Source organism: Octodon degus, unplaced genomic scaffold (genome assembly GCF_000260255.1).
Source record: "Octodon degus isolate 3935 unplaced genomic scaffold, OctDeg1.0 scaffold00001, whole genome shotgun sequence".
Classification (NCBI taxonomy): domain Eukaryota; kingdom Metazoa; phylum Chordata; class Mammalia; order Rodentia; family Octodontidae; genus Octodon; species Octodon degus.
Genome location: NW_004524577.1, coordinates 23,525,704 through 23,539,687, shown reverse-complemented (window position 1 = coordinate 23,539,687; position 13,984 = coordinate 23,525,704). Strand labels below are relative to the sequence as shown.

General features: G+C 41.1%; 1 non-coding gene across 1 annotated transcript; it reads left to right on the top strand.

Moving 5' to 3' along the window:
- Window positions 1–13,593: 13,593 nt before the first annotated feature.
- On the top strand, window positions 13,594–13,700 carry LOC111815230. The gene has a single exon (XR_002819965.1). It is a non-coding gene; the product is annotated as a U6 spliceosomal RNA (small nuclear RNA).
- The last annotated feature ends 284 nt before the right edge of the window (window positions 13,701–13,984 follow it).

Below are 13,984 nucleotides of genomic sequence, written 5' to 3'. Positions count from 1 at the left end.
GGAAGAAGCATGGAGAGGACGTCTGCACACCTGAGACTGAAGGATTTAGTCCCAACGTCTGAAGCTCACTGCAGTATTTTGTGTAAGTCTCTATTAGTCAGCTGATGGGTGTGCAACAGAAGGCTGAAGAATCTGTGATGGAAAGCTGAAGGATCCAAGCTGGAGGTCAGAGTCTGCACTGGAAGCCAGGAGATGAAGTCTAAGCTGACTGTGAAGACTGAAGCTTTCCTGAAGAAGTGGAATGTCAAATCTTTTTTAAACCCCTTTATATATCCTTTTCGTGTTGTGTCACTCTGGGGTGGGCCCTTCCACCCCGTGGGGTGGGGCCCCCATGGCCCAGGGTATGGAACCACTAAGGTGATCTAGCCAAGTTGACACAATGTATTGACCACTATAATATCTGCTCCTTATATCTGTTCCTCTAGTAAAACTCTGACTAATACAGAGGCCCACCTGAGGACTGTGGCCAGAAGCCTAAGAGGCAGAACTGGAGAAGCTGTTGTGAGGCTGATAAGCAAGCTATTTGGAGAAGCTGTTGGGGAACTGTTTATAGTTCTCCTGGGCTGTTCTGCCGGAGGACCTTGTTCTGCTGGCTTTCCTGGTGAATTTAGCTGTTCTCACCAGAAGAGGAATTTAGGAATTCACTGTCACTGAGCATGGCTACAGTTCATTTGGGGCAGCTCTGTCTTCACATTGAGCATCACTTCCTGGCTCCAGAGTGGAAGATGATGCACTGCTCAGCCTCATGGGGAAGGCTGTCATGTTGGCTTTTACAATGGGAACTCAGCTTTCCTCAGAGGAGCTCAGGACCTCACTGTTGCTGAAGATAGCTGTGCTACTCTTCAGGAGAGCTCTAGTTCTTACTTTGATGTTTCCAGCTCCATGCCGATCCCTCAGCCTGCTAGCATAGATCTTTCATCCCACTGGCACAGACTTTGTACCTTCCACCACTGACCTTTAGGCCTTCCTAGAGCAGATCCATGAAACAGAGCTGCACAAGACAGTACCGTGGGTTCTAGGCCTCTAGTCGGACTTGTGGGAGGCATTGTTATGAGCTCTATGTCTTCAGCTAGACTCATGCAGGACCTAATTGTAAGATCTAGGCCCTCTGCTGGTTTCTTTGGTCTTTAGTATGTGAACACATTTCCTATGCTTTATATAGGATTCTTTGGGTGATTCATTATAAATTATCTTATAAAATGTGTCCTGTATTGTATTGTTCCCCTTTGCAAACACCAAACCATGACAACTACATAGTCTCAAAAAACAACAATAAAAGGAAAAGACTGTCTAAAGATATTCAGGTGTCAGTGAGGGCCTGATCTCTATCATCTCACCAACCCAGACATAAAAACCCAGCCCTCTTGCACTTATAGACCACACACACTTGTCACAAACATCAGTGAGTTCTCTGGACTGTGCCAAAAATTGGAGCAGGAGCAAGGAAAGACAATTAGACTTCCTGAGAACATGGAAAGTAAAAAAAGCTGCAACTTTAACCATTTAAGGAACATAATAGTTTTTAAAATGTCCTCTGCCCAATAGCAGCACTACCACCTTTCCATTTCACTGGCCTCACTGTTTTTGTGCTTCCCCTTATTTTCTCTTCTTTTCTCTTTCCTCTCATGACTATCTTCTTCCTCTTCTCAAAACAATGAAGGTCTCACAGTAGGAATGACCCTCCAGCTCCAGCTCCCAGACTTCTGCAACCAAATCCCAGGCACTAAACAGGAACAGGACATCCCATCATCTGACAAGGTGCTTTCACTAAAGCCCTGCATTGATTGCTTCCATAACACTTTATGTATAATTTCCAAAGAGATGAATGTTGCCCTCATTTTACATATGAAGAAAGTGAGACTGAGAGAAGTTAGATGACAAGCCTAGGTCAAAGGAAGAACTAGAATCAAAATCCAGGCCTGCTTAATTCCACAGCCAGTGTTCTCAAATGCTGTATTACCCTGAAAAATCCCCAAGAGGCCACTTGGCAACATTCAAGTCTGTGGCAACAATCTGTACCATAACCTTAGCCAGCTGTCCCTCAGAGATATGCCAGTGCTTTCAAGGGGCCTGAGTAAAACAGCATGAATTATTCAGTACGATTTCTCAGTCCCATTACAGAAACAATGCGACAAACACAAGCCTCCATCTTCTATGAAGAGGTGATTTTCTATTCATTGGAGATGCCATATTGTTTTGGTTTTATTTCTTCAGGCAAGTTGTTTGTACCTACCAGCTCTTAGGCTCTCTTTAACTTGGAAAGAGAGAATAGAATAACTCATTGCATAATGGAATACCGTTCAATGAGTATGTGATGATTAACTAAATGAAAGACAATGCTGCAGTGGTATGCAGCAGATGGTGGATAGCGGGAGGTGTGGAGGAGATATCTATTGTCAAAAGAATTTCTATCTCAATTTTATTTGAGGCCAAAGAAGGTGAATGCAGTCTTCATTGCTTAATGGTCCCACAGGTTCAGATTCATGCCCATTTTATCACCCATTTCGAGGACTAATTTATTTGGAAGGACAAACTATTTGCTTTTGTAGCTTTTGTTTTCTTCTGTTTTCAAAGGAATTCCTTAGTCATTGAGTTATTTCAGGCCCTAACAAAAAAAAAAAAAAAAGAATTTTCAAATGACAGTGAGCTAACAGCTTCAATAGCATTGATCTAAGACCAGTGGCTTTGAAAACATCAGGAAAGAAACACTCTTACCTTGGCAAAATAAGATCAAGGGCTGACATCAATCCTTCTACACATCAGTGTAATGCTCCATCAATGCCATCCTGGAAGCATTTGCAAAGGAAGAAATGTTCAGTGGCTAAAGGTTCAATTTTGAAACTCTAGAGTAAAGATTAGTGACCTCCCTTAAGGACACTGCTCCCTAAAGTGTCTTCGCAACCCCATGAAATCCTCTCCCTTGGTGAATTTCCTCAAAATTATGAGGACCTTCAGAACAGTCAATGGCTTAAAAGAATTGTCCCAAGACATCTAGCCTGCTTTCAACTCAAAGATGCTACAATTAGTTGGGTAGCTTTGAATAAGTCACTAAATGGTTGCAAGTCTCAGGTCCTCCTGGATTAAATGTCATGGCATCTATGCTCTCTAAAGCTCTATCTTAATATATCTAGGCTGCTACAACCAAAATGCCATAAACTGGGTGGCCCACATACAATAGGAATTCATTTCTAGCAGTTCTAGAAGCTAGGAAGTATGAAATGAAGCACCAGCTGGCTCAATGTCTGGCAAGGGCCTTACTCATGGTTCATAAAGCGGCACCTCCATGGGATATAAGAATGATACTGGGGTGATACAGGACCTCAAAATAATCCAAATAACATAAAGCAAATGTTATAACTGCCAACCCACTAGATGACCAGTACAGTCAGTTCATGTTCCCCAAAATCAGAGAATGAATTCTAAGAAAAAACAAAAGTTAAGAGCAGGAAATATTTATTGAGCAAAAGAAAGCTTCTACCTAAGACAGAGAAATAGAAAAAGATCTGGAAAGAAGGTTGCCCATGAGCAACTATATTTTAAAGCTTTATAAAGCAATATAGCAAGACATGTACAGACTCCGGAGGTGGGTACAAAGTGGGACAAAACTATGACCAATTAATAAGATTATGAGTAGTGTCACTTAGGCAATATTAATCCAATGGAAAATCATGAGGTAAGTATAAAGTGGGACAAAACTATGATCAACTAATAAGATTACAAGGATAGTCCCTTAGGTAATACTGACAGAAAGAAGCAACTCAAACAGCAGGTGAGAAAATGGGGAGAACAAGGACTTTTCCTGGAAGGGATGAGTCAAGGTCCTAGTCCCCTACCCAGGTGACTGATGTCTGTTTAGAATATCAATCATTATTGTTTCTGCCTGAAGATAAAGGGGGCCTAAGTTGTGGCCTTCTACAATTGCACCTTCAACCACAGTTGTAATCTGTACTAACTCCTTTGAGGGCATGGTCCTGTATAATATTCCTACCTAACTTAGCTGTCTATGATATATGCTGTATCCACACAAAGAGGAAGGGGCAAGTGAACCTCCTTCAGCCCACTTTTTGTTTTGTTTTGTTTTGTTTTGTTTTGTTTTGTTTTGTTTTGTTTTTTCTACAGCCCACTTTTAAGGGCATTATTATGACTTGAATGTCTCTGTCAATATACATTGGAAATTTAACCCCCATGGCAACAATGTTGGAAAGCATGGCCTAGCAACAGATGATTATGTCACTAGAACCCTACCCCAGTGTGTCCTGTTGAACTCCAGTGAGGACAGGCACGCTGTTCTGTGGGTGTCTGAGAATGACTAAGGATGTCAGGTAAATCTGCAGACACAGAATCCATAAAAAAAAAAAAAAAAATGACGATCAACTAGGACCCTACCCTCATGATTAGATAATGTGATTAGCATGGGATTTAGTTATCACCACAGTGAGTTTGTTATAAAAGAAAGTTCTGTGCCTTCTTGAATTCATTCCCTTGCCTTCTTTTGCCCTTCTGCCTTCTCCCATGGGATGACAGCAGGACAGCCCTCACGAGACACCAGCTCCTTGATATTGAACTTCTTAGCCCCAGAACTGGGAAAGATAAACCTCTTTTCTTTATAAATTACCCAGGCTGTGGTATTCTGTTACAACAACACAGAATAGATTAAGACAGGCACCAATCCCATTCATAACCTAATCACCTCCTAAAAGTCTTGCTTCTTATTACTAGTGTGTTAGGGATCCATTTCAACCCATGAATGAGGGAGCACACATTCAGAGCATAGCAAATTCCCAGTACTAATATATCATGAACCAATCAAAACTCAAAGAGAAGAAAATTGAAAACTGTAACACCTATGATTGGCATACAGTTTAGAAGCTCATTTCTGGCTGGGAAGATAGCTCAGTAGAATAAGTGCTTGCCTGGCAAGCACAGGATCCAGAGTTCAATCCCTGGTACCACAATAAAAAAAAAAAGAGAGGCTAATTTCTTACAAGTTAGAAATGGCAGTTGTGGACCACCATATCTCTGTCTCTAGATTTGGCTTCTCTCCTAACCTAACAATTTGAGCTTTGTTCAGGGAGGAAGTACAGAAGCTGTCATCTAGGTGTTGTGCATGCCAAGGAGCAGCCTCTTCACTCAAAGGAATTTTCTAGATGTCTTTGAAAAGAAACACAATAGTTAAATTTGAAATGTTCCTTTGGATACAGCCTACTTGGTAAGATAGTGGCAACCATGGAGCAGGGGAGATAGCTCAGCGATCTAAGCACCTGCCTGGAAACGTAAGGACCCATGTTCAATCCCAGGTACCGCATACCATGCCAGCCTCATCCAGGGCCTCCCCACCCAGCCACTGAAACCAGGCATGGTGGAGCATGCCTGTAATGCCAGTGCTGGGAAGGCTGAAAACAGGAGGATCACTACAAGTCTGAGCTGTGTAGCAAGACCCTGTACCAAATACATAAATTTAAAAATAATAATAAAAATAAAAAAGATTTTTGGCAACCAGTGACACAAGAGGGTCTATAATTCCACATTCATTTCTCTCAACAACAAGCAAAACAAAGCCAACTCTAAAACTAAAAGAACTCCCATCCACAAAGATCTGTGAGAGAAATCACTATAAGACTCTAGGGACATTTATTGGTGAACAAGCCTCAGAACATGCTAGAATTGGATTCAGAAAATATATCCTTAAACGCAAGGGCTTATCTGATGTGTGTCAGACCTGAATACTTGGCCTCCGTGTTTCTCCAACCAGTCCTGCCATCACTCTTTCCTCCTAATTTTGGCCTCATTTTAACCATGGCACCAGAGATAACCCTGGAAACCCGAACAACACAATGAATGAGCACAGCCTGACACAGGCATGGGGGGAGAACAAATGGGGAGGCAGAAGGCGGCCACTCGCACCATTCGCATTTTTCTTTGTGGAGCCAAAGCAAGGGGAGCTTAAAACTCTTTTCTAAGATATCAGGAAAGGCCCCCTTAGGAGGTAACATTTAAACTAAAGCCAAACTGATAAGGATTCTTGGCCTGAGAAGAATAGGAACAGCACATTCCAGTCAAAGGGAACAGTATGAACCAAGAAGCCTAGAATGTTTAAGAAAGGGAAAGAACAATGTGGCTGAAAAGCTGTGGGGTTCAGTGGCTAAGACAAGCATAGGGAAGTGTGCAGACATCAGATCAAGTGAGACCCTTGGCTTGCTTATTCTGGGCTCTTCCAAATGAGAACATGAGCAAGGACTTGAACACAAATCACTTATTTTGAAGGAGCACAAGAAAAGGGCAAGGAAGTGAAGAAAAGAACAGGAAAGTGAGACAGGGAGGGATGAGAGGTAATACAGAGTGTGTTAGTCAGCTCCTTACTAGTGTGGGTGACTAGGGCTTAAGCCTATGGGAGATTGCTGGAGACCACACAGAGTACCCCTGAGCATTCTGCTGCTTGAGGTTGAAGATAATTGAGGTATTTATCTACCATTTATCTGTCCATCATTCACTGAGACTTCCTCCTGGTTCATTAACTTCCAGAGACTTTCTGCCTGTCCTTGCTAGTACCATGAAGACCTCAGGTGGAAAGACAAAAGGGACTGAAGTAGAAATCTCCCCAAGTATTCAGGTACAGTAACTCCCAAGGGGACAGAAGGAGGAAATGGTATCTGCAACAACAGTGCAGACAAAGTACAGACTAGATTTTATTCTAAGTTCTATAGGAAGCCACTAAAGGGCGTTAACACTGGACAGCAACACTTTTCACTCTTCCATTTAATGATTATTCTTGCTACTGAGTAGAGTAATTGGAGAGGGGTAATAGCACAAGAGTAGAGGTGTCATTCCTTCCAAACATCATGTAGTTCAAGGATAAGTAGCTCCTCAGACCTCCCTCACTGGGGCTAACCCCCAGCATCTCTCAACCTCATTCACCAGCCAGCCATCTCTTTCCAAAGCCTTCCTCTCCTTTCCTATACAATAGGTGCTAAGTTCACCTGTGATCATTTAGAGTCAAGTTGTAATCGAACATATTGCTTAAGATTTTTGCTTACTAAATTGTCTCACAATTTGTCATTTGTACAAAGATTAGGTATCACTTTGCTACATAACAGCATTTTATATCTGCTAACAAAGGACATGAGGAAAACATTATGCCTTCAAAAAGCAATATTTAATTGGATCATCTGGGTTCACATTGTCCTGGCTCTTCTGCTTAATTCCAGCGTTACCTACAACAAATTACTTAACTTTGCCTAGGCTATAAAGTGAATAAAAAACTTTCTACACCCGGGCATGGTGGCACATGTCTGTAATCCCAACACTCTGTGAAACTGAAGCAGGAAGATCACACAAGTTCAAGCCTGTGATAATCAGGGATTTATAAGGGAAAACGATATAATGTAGAACACTTAATTATAAGATTATTTTATAATAGTCACCCAAAGAGTGATTTGCAAAAAGAGTGCAGGAAGCCTGCCCACTTTAAAGACTAAAAAAATTCAACCAAGGGCCTGAATCCCACAACAATGTCCTGCATAAATCCACCTGAAGAGCTAGAGCCCATAACAATGACCCCCAGGAGTCTATCTGGAGGCCTAGAGCCCATGACAATGTCTCATGCAGGCCTGTTTCTGGATCTGTACTGGAAAGTCCCAAAGGTCAGGGGTGGAAGCTAGAAAGTCTGTGCCAGCAGGAGGAAAGATCTGTGCTAGCAGGTTCAGAGATCTACACTGGAGCCAGGAAGCAATGCTCAAAGTAAGAACCAGAGCTCCCCCAAAGTTAACAGTAGTGATTCCCAGTAACACCAAAGTCCCAAGCTCCTTCAACAATGAGAAAAGCACAGTTCATCAGGAAATCCAGCATGATAATGTCCTCCAAGAGAACCAATTGCAACCCCAGGAAAACCAACAGCTCCAGCACCTCCCACCAGCTTTTAAACTTCTTCTTCTCTAGTTCTGCCTCTTATGCTGCCAGCAATAATTCTCAAATAGGCAGGCCAGTACAGTTCAGCTGGGTGTTACAAATTGACCACCAGTGTTCAATCCACCACAATGCCCATCCTAGACACACTTAGTAACTTAGCAAAACCCTATCTTAAAAAATAAAAAAGGGGTGGGATGTAGCTCATTGTGAAGATCCTGAGTTTAATCCTAGTGCTGAAAAAGAAATTCTTACCCTGGAGTTCTGACCAGTAAGTAAGATAGCACTAGTACCTAGCACATAAATCAATAAATAGTTGTGCATTATAATTACTACTAATGTATATATTCAAGTGAGTCCTTACTACTGAGTAGCTCCTCATGAAAATAAAAAATAATCAAAATGGCATACACATACTCAATTTTGTTTATGCTGATTTGTTTATGCTTGGTTTCAAGTAATCCAAGCCAAAAAGTTCTCCCATTATCCTGAAAAAATGAACACTGGTTATATGCACTGTTCCCAGAACATCTATGAACTCTTCTGACTTATTGCCTGGGCACTTCAGAATGTCAGTGTGAAGAATGCCAAGCAAAATTTAAGGACTACTAAGAGATGCTTAATATTCCTCATGCCAAAATCAAAAAGAGCATTTTCCTCCTGCTTTAAGTTATTAAATAGGGGAATCCATGATTTTTTGCTGGAAATTCAAGTATTGTTGAGCAAAAACCATAAATATGATGTCAAGGATGGGCTCTTATTTGAGCTTCCCCATTCAAGTAAGCAATTTGATTTTGACAATTGAAAGTTAATGGCTTGCCAATCATGAGCTCCTCATCAAAAAGTCAAGTTGAAGGCTATCTGGGACTTGTTGATTTTCACTTATACACATCCCCTGATGTCTGTAATTTTAAACGAGCCAACACCACGATCTTCATTTATTTAAACAGAAGTAGAAAGTTCCAATACTCATTCTCTTACAAATGAACCTTTTTAACAGGTATTATATTGGAAAAATATTTAATTCATGACTCCCCTTTTCCTACCATACCCCAAAGATTATAAAGCTTTCAGACTGAGTGGAGACACTTCCATTAGAGATAGAGCATGAAACTTGGAATCAGAAGATTTTATCTCTGGACCTCAGTTTTGCCATTGGTATAAAATGAGGGGGTTATAGGGCCAGCCAAATAGCTCAGCAGATGAAAGCACCCGGGGCATGCTGACATGGCAATTGAGATTGGGCACCGTGGCATGCACCTGTAATCCCAGCTCTTGGGAGACTGTAAACAGGCGGATCACTATGAGTCTGATCTAGTAGTGAGATCCTGAACACACTGTAGGCCCTTCCCTAAAATATAAAACAAAGAAAAAAAACAATAAAATGAGGGGGTTGAAATACAAAATGATCAGAATTCTTTAGATTTAAATATTCTATGCTGTCAGACATTGCTTAGGCAACTAAACCAATGTTTCCTTCTGAAAAAAACTGAGGCAAAAATGGGCACAGTGAGAGTAGGAGATAGTAGTTATTATTCCAAAGACAATCATCAGAAGGAGCCACTGTGAAGAAATTCCATGAAGAATTAGTCATGTGACACAACCTCCTACTCTTATTGGAAAGATGAAAAGTAAAGTTGACCTTCTCTATAATTTTAAAATACCCAAACTTCCTAACACAGAGTCAGTTTTCAAAGTAGTTTCAAAATTATTTCAGTAGTTGTCAACACTGTAAGGATCCTTGTAAATAATAAATTTAGTATCTGCTAGAGTTTATATGTCTGAGCTCAAAACTTAGTGTTTTATTTCAAGATGTGTTCTATCTCTGCACACTCCAAAGGACCATGGTTCCTATAGATTGTATTTGACAGCTTCTTCCATCAGCTGCATACTCATATAGATCCGTGATATTCTTTTGCCAACTTCACAGGAGAAATGTGTCTTAAAAGTTCAGGATATGGTCAACTTTAGCAAATCCCTTTCTTTCAACAAATGCATAAAAGTAGAGCAGATACAGAGATACCACTCGTATATATCTAAGCCCAAGCTGCCAAAGTCAGAGATGGAGCGAAAGCATTGCAATAAGGATTATGTCTGATGTCACCATATGTGCTTTGCTCCTGCCATTATGAGGTCAATATGAGATGGTAATTTTCAAACTTGGGTGCAGGTCAGAATCACCTGGAGGACTTGTTGAAGTAGTTGCTACCCTCCCTAATGCAGCAAGCATCTCAGATTTCGTAAGTCAAGGATGGGGCCTGAGAGTTTGCATTTCCCAAAGGTTGCTAGGTGCCTCTGAGACATGTGGCCCAGGAACCACAATATGAGAGTCACGGGTATGGGGCAATCTGTGAGTAGCCAGTAAGCTGTAGCCTTTTGACAACATTTGGGTTCTAAATGTTCCCTAAAGATCCATATGTTGAAGGATTAGTCTAGGCCATGGTGCTATTAGGACACTGTGAATTCCTGAAGCATGAAAGCAAGTTACATTATTCAAGTTGTGCCCCTGGAGGGGATAGTGGGGCTCTAACCTTCTCTGTCTGCCTCCTGGCTACCATGAGTTGAATAGGCCTATCCCATCACAAATTTCCACCATGATATTCTGTGCCACCACAGGCCTAAAGCAACAGTGCCAAGTGACCATGAACTGAAGCCCCCAAAAACCATCAACCAATATGAGCCTTTTCTCCTTAAAAGTTGACTTATTTCAAATATTTGTTACAGTGACAGAAAGCTCACTGATACTGTTCTTCTTCAAGATCAAAAGAAGTCAGAGAAAAAAATCTGGGCTCATTTTATTTCTTCCTTTTTTGAAGAAACACCAGAGAACTTTTGTTCCTCAAACTCAGATTCAATTAACATTTACTGAGTTATGTGAGGCACTGTGTTAAATGCTTTCCAACACTTTAAATTCTCCTACTGACCTGTGCTACAGCTATTGTCATCCTTACTTTAAAGAGAAGCAAATTGAGGCTGAAAAGAGATTAAGCAACTTGCCAAAGACACAGATGAGCCAGGGGTCAAGGTCAGGTTTGGCATTTCAGGTCTGTCAAGTGATCTCAAGGATAATGTAAACACCCACTCTCCATGAGGCATTCAAAGAGGTCAGAGCAGAAGTTGTGAATGGAAGGTGGAATGTCCTGCAGAGACAACTGAGGGGCAGTAAGAAACTCTCTTCACATGCACATCTGGCTAAGTGGGCTAAGACAAACCAATTCCCTTCCCTGTGTCTCAGCTCTGCCAACTGTGAAATCGAAGACCAAAATAGTTGCCACCTACCTTCCCGCTTGTTCCAAAGAATGAGATAAGAGTTCTTAGCTATTATATAAGAAGCAGCTTTCTTTCCAAGCTCTTGCCTTCCTGCCTAGTGTAGAAGGCTCCAAATCTTATTTAAAGCAGGGACAGACTCACCTTTGTCCCCTTGAACCTACTGCAGTGATCATCCTGTTCTCCTATCCTCTGATCTCTATGCCTCCCTCTTGCACTATTGTTGACAGGTTTGGGAGCTCAAAGTTTAAAGAATGTTCCTAAAATGATCTATGTATTTCCAAACCTCCATTTGTTCCTGCAGAGTGACTGATGAGAATTTATCTGACAGCTCAGATGGACACATTTTAGGTGTTCCCCTCAGATTCCACCCTTAGCCTGGAACTCGCAAGCCCCCAAGGCATATGCTAGAGGCTCTATCTGCTGAGTAACTGAAAGGAGATATGGCACACGTACTTTGTAAGCTTAGAAGAAAGGGATCTCATCAAGGACCTCATGCCCTCTGAATTAAGAATCTTCTTATGGTGCTGACCGGGTCCAGACTAATGAACTAAAAGAAGCACTTGGCATCCACTTTAGTCAATGATAGAATGTTCCAGAGAATACATAAGTTGTTCTGCAGTCAGGGTGAGCAAATAAAAGATTGATTTCTTTTTATTTCCTTTTTTTGGCTTTGCAAGTCAAAGGGACAGCCAGCCTCCCTTTTCTTCAAGTGTTCCTTGTGGCTGTTGTTTATTAATGCAGTGAAACAGACCGGAGAGCCTCCCCTTGCTCTGAAGTTGTGATTGTAAAAGGAACAGTTACCAAGGGGTGAACATGTCATTGTGTTTACCCAATGATCAAGGACAGCATGCTTGAGAAGGAGCAAGTATCCAGGGTCTCTGTCATCACATACCTTATCCAGGCCTCTGCTGCTTGTATCCCCGCCAGTGGATAATTGATTTGTGAAACTGCTCTGGAGGTGGGTTGAGTGAGAAAGATACTTTCTATCTGCTTACAACAAATCCTGGAGAAACAAAAAAAAAAAATCTGTTCCATGCACAAATTCCCCCTTGACACTTTCTTCCATTCAGTTTCCAACCAGCTAAATCTTCAGCATCCAAACAGCTAAACAGATGAAAAATCTTCTGCCAGGCAAAGAGATTGGCACATGAAAAGAAAAAAAAAGGAAACAGACTCAATGGTCAAAAGAAGGAACAGGAAAGTAGCCAGTAAGAAAGGACAGCAATTCTGTGGCCTTGAAGCCACTGATTTAAGAGAATAATGAGATCCAAAGTCAACAAGTTCTGGCAGTGACCAGTAAAGGGATAATTCATGAAGAGCCAGAACCCTATAGTGCAGCCTTCTGGAAACTTCATTTAACACAGCTAAACTCTAGTACACCCATTTTTTTTTACCTCCAGCAATTAGTCTATTGTTTCTATACAAAGACTGAGAAATGCTGTCAGCCTTTTGTAAATCCATCTCCCAAAACAGACCAAAGGGTTTATTTAGAGCGTCTTGCTCCCCAACTGGGGATGGAACTTATATCCTGACTTTCCAGTTCATCTTCAGCCTACATTGCATTTGCTTTTCAAAAAGAACTTGCTAGGGCTGCTGAAAGTGTTAAGGGAATATTGATAACAGAGCTGCACTTTTATCAAAAGTCACTTCTTATAAGTGAACTTGGCCCAAACTCAGAGCCCTTCCCCTCTGGCTAGCTCATCCCTGGGCACCTTGGGCCAATGAAGTCATTCCTGGGCCTATTTTACGAACAAATATTAAACTTTTGGGACAGCAGGGTTAAGGCAGCTAAACTCATTCATTCATTTATTCACTCAGTGACCCTTTAGTAGGTAGCTGAAATATGCCAGAATCATAGAGGTGACCTAATTTTAATCATCTGTTGTAATGCCTGTTCTGCAGAAATAACCGGTCCAACGTGGTAGAGCAGTAATGCCTTGAGATAGTGGATGGGGACTAAAAACACAGATTCGACTTTGCTCCTTCTTTATGTCTTTGAGATCTATGAGGCAGGGGCAATGGAGTGAGTTCTGCAGTCTTGAGCATATTCAGACTGCTCACTAACTGCCTTAGCAACTCTTCCTCCACTGGCTTAAATCTGGTTCCACACCAAACAAAAAACATAGCTCTCAGAATCGTCTATATCCAGAACCATTTTGTGCAATCTTACGACATACCCTAAGAAAACCACCTCTGCAGCAGAGAATGTTAAAATGACATTTTTTAAAAAAGAAGATAGGGTCAATGTTGCCCAAACTCTGGACTTAAGTGAGTTAAGTGAGTGACTGCCTCTACCTCCCAAGCAGCTGCAATAGGTATATGTCCCCACACCCAGCTTTAAAAAAATGAATCTTAATAGTAGTCAGGTATTGGATGTATTCATTTTGTATTACAAACATGTACTAATAAAAAAGACACTTGGTGCTCGCTTCGGCAGCACACACATTAAAACTGGAATGATACAGAGAAGATTAGCATGGCCCCTGCGCAAGGATGACATACAAATTCATGAAACGTTCCATATTTTTTTCTCAATAAAATTAATTTAAAAAAATAAAAATTAAAAAAGACACTTGGATATTATCCTGCTATATACTGTTAGTTTCCCTCAATTCCCATAGATATTCAGGAAAGCCCCACACCAGAACTCAGCCAAAATAACTCACCTTTTAGACTAAAAATTCAGTGTAATTATTATTTTTCTTGTTCTATAAAATGGAAAGATAAATATTTCTTTCCCCAATTAACAAGATTCAAAGCCATCTTTCACAACTACATAGACAGAGAAATACAATTATTATACAAATAAGTT